This window comes from Galeopterus variegatus, unplaced genomic scaffold, assembly GCF_000696425.1.
Source record: "Galeopterus variegatus unplaced genomic scaffold, G_variegatus-3.0.2 Scaffold993, whole genome shotgun sequence".
In the NCBI taxonomy this organism is placed as follows: domain Eukaryota; kingdom Metazoa; phylum Chordata; class Mammalia; order Dermoptera; family Cynocephalidae; genus Galeopterus; species Galeopterus variegatus.
This window is the reverse complement of record NW_007727104.1, coordinates 66675-70092: the sequence shown is the minus strand read 5'-3', so window position 1 is coordinate 70092 and position 3418 is coordinate 66675. Positions and strand designations below refer to the sequence as shown.

The following is a 3418-nucleotide window of genomic DNA, read 5'->3' as shown; positions in this document are numbered from 1 at the left end:
TTTTTTTTTTTTTTTTTTTTGTGACCGGTAAGGGGATCGGAACCCTTGGCTTGGTGTCGCCGGCACCGCGCTCAGCCAGTGAGTGCACAGGCCATCCCTATATAGGATCCGAACCTGCGGCCTCAGCGCTCACAGTGCCGCACTCTCCCGAGTGAGCCACGGGGTCGGCCCTGTTTTCTTTTTCTTTTTAAACTGGTTGATATTGTTCTGCCTGTCTCTGTTCACAGAACAAAGTTTGTTAAATTTTGATAAGCGGCCTTCCAGTCTGATAACCTTCCTGGGTGTATGTCATCTGGGTTTCCCAGGGGTGAGTTAGTGTCAGTGTTGAGACACAGGTACTGACTCCTGGAATCGCTCACTTCCTTGAGGCTCTTGAGGCCTACAGTTTAATATGGACTGAAGGGTTTTCAAGTGACCTACCTGGAAACCTAAGTGACTGATCTCCATTACGCACGTGACCCTCTTGCATGAACCAGCACCTTCATTCAGACTCGCTGCCGTACTGACATCCGCCGGCCGTAGTTGCCGGTGTTGGGTCGGTGAATGCCCGCTTTGGTCCTCCCCTGCCTCATCCCATGTACGTGGATGGGGCTGCTTCTCTGGGAAGCACTGGAGGGCGTAACAGGGAATTTCCTTATTCCCCTCTTTCTGCTGACCTAGGGAGGGGCCGGAGGTGAAGCAAACTGCAGTCCATCCAGAGAAGTGTCACAGGTAGGCCGTGGGGAAGTGGAGGTGATGTGACAGAGAAACACTCTGCCTTCCAGAGAGCCACAGACTCCACTGTCGAGAGCTGATTCCCCAGAAGCCCTGCACTGCACTTGACCATTTTGTCATGAATTTGTGCTACTTACACTTGTTTAATAGAGCAGGTCCCTTGGAGGACCCACGTTGTAAGTGGACCATTGGGAAGCTGGCTCTTGGCCTTTCCGCTTACTCTATATTCTTACTGCATCTAAATTTACTTTTTGGACTAACGAGACAAGTTTTAGGAAATCCAGGAAATTGCAGCATCTGCTAATTTACCCTGATGTTTTGAACTACTGTTCCTGGTTTGCAAATCCAAATTTGTCATAGAATCACAAGGCTGAAAAGACTTTATTTTAATACGTTTCTCATACTATTTAGCATTTTATTTTCTTAGCCTGTCTTTTTTAACAAGCAGACGGGAGGCTTGGAGACTTCAAAGAATGTGGAGGACTGGTTGACTCAGTCTTTAAGTTCTGAACCTCACACTTTGATGTCGATTTTTTCCTTCTTAGGCAGGATTGGAGAAAAAACACATGGAGGATTTTTGTGTGGCTCTTGGCAAGAGCACTCATGAATAACTGCATTAAAACAGATAGTGATAAAATACCCTCGATATTTTTTTCTCTAAAAAAAAAGTCATCTAAAAGCCATCATTTAAACACAAAGTTCTTTGAACAATAGTCAGCTCTCTAATAAGCTGAAAGTGCATCTCTGTTGCCAAAGGAAGGATTTGTTTGTTTCTTTGCTCTTTTTTTTTTAACCTCTTATTGTATTCTCCTCCATTCCCAGCTGCCGAGAAATGTTTCTGAAATACCCAGTTATTTTAATCATCAGACAACCACTGAAGAGGTGGTAGAAGGAAGGGAAGGAAGACGAGCTTATTAATGCATTTGGGGAAATCAAAATGACATATTAGTGATTTTCTAACCGGGAAATTGGAATCTTTAAGGAAAACAAATCATTAGTACTTCTGTAGAACATTTCTTAGATTTTAAACTTTCTCATTAGAAGGGAAAGTAAAAAATAGTTAGGCATGTACTTTGAGACTCCTGCAATTCTGATTCTATTTCGAGAGCATGTTGCATCAAGGGACCTAAAGGTGAAAAATGAATTTGGACTCTATTTTGCAAAACAAGCAGTTGTGTTGCCGTTTGAAACTGCTGAATTCCTGTTTTGCATCTGATTGGCGTCTTTCCTTTCCCACATATTTGATGATTCGAACCTAAACAGATTTTAAATAACATATAATGTCCATTGTGTCGGGAGGAAGACAGCTCAAAAGTCTCTGTGGATCGAGGCTGTCTGGTGAATCTATCCCTGCCTGTCCTAGGAGAAAAGAAGTCAACAATGGCCACCGAATTTTCTACCCAGAGAGGTGCCTTAGTGATTCATTCATTCACAAATATTTATTAAGCACCCACTTTGGGCTAGGCACTATTGTGCAACCTGGTTCTTCCTTCTCATTATATTACATGGGAATAAGAGACTGTCACTTTTTAATACAGCATTCATGCTTGCTATGAAGAAAAAAATATAATTAACATCAAATTGGGAAGTGTTTGGGTTGTGATCACTAATCACATCTATGATTTTCTTCCCCAAATGTATTATAAAACAGCAAAAGGAGAAACTGCTGTGTCAATGAACAAGAACGAAAGATGGATCGGAAGCAATTTCCTTTGCTAATCTTGTCAATAGTGAACACGTTAGAGGGTGGAGGATTATTTTGGGAAAAGGTTTTCTGCATTCCAGAAACTGACACTTACCTTACTCAGAAAATGTGTCCTACAGAGATCAGTCTGGAGCTCATCTCATGATGTATGGAGTTCAGGGCTTCGGGAGGCTAGAACTGAAATCTAGCAAAGCTAGAGAGAGAAATTCTCAAAAAAAAAAAAAAAGGGTATATGGGAGAAAGAAATGTCCTTTTGTCCCCTTTGAAATAACAGTTATTGATGGTAAGTTTTTCCACTTTATATGACATCTACCTCCAAATTGGGACCACCCCTGCCCGAGCTGTCATACATAAAACCAGGGGAGCTCTCTAGGGGGTTGGAGGGTGACACAGACTCTACGTATGTCTTCTAATGGAGACTTTGGGATTGGCCAAATGTGACTATGGTTTCAGTGGTAAGATATTTGGGCTCCTAACCACCTAGTAATATTACTGGGGGATCACAGAGCCTATTTAGCAAATGACAAAGTTGATTTGCATTTGCAAATCCCTAACTGCTTAATTCCTTAATGCTTTAGCTCTAGTGAAGAATAGCATTTTCACAGAAAAATAAAGCTTCAGCATTTGGGTATTAATTAAACTGAGTCATATTAACACATTGATAACAAACAAGTCTTAAAATCTGTAATTGTTTGCCATTTCTGGTCTTTCAAAGCACATAAAATTCTGAATTTCTTCTTTGCTCACTAAATCTGTGTGTACAATGATTAGGTGGTAAATGTGGTAAGGTGTTTATTTTGAAGATATAATGAAACCATACCCAGGACCTAATGCAAAGATGGTATCCAGTAAATGGTCGTTGAATGAGAGAAGGGAGAAAGTCCAGTTTGATCCCAGGTTGACATGAAGCCTTGATTCTGGAAGTAACTTTTGTTTTAAAAACAGCTTTTGCTTTAGAACAGTCTTAATACATAGGCTCATAGTTAGAAACAAAATTGA

The 3418-nt window shown here is 41.1% G+C and overlaps 1 protein-coding gene across 3 annotated transcripts in view; it reads left to right on the top strand.

Annotated features, from left to right (window-relative positions):
• The window catches only part of PTPRM (protein tyrosine phosphatase, receptor type, M), a 361286-nt gene that overhangs the window by 317592 nt on the left and 40276 nt on the right, over positions 1 to 3418 (top strand). The window lies entirely within an intron of this gene.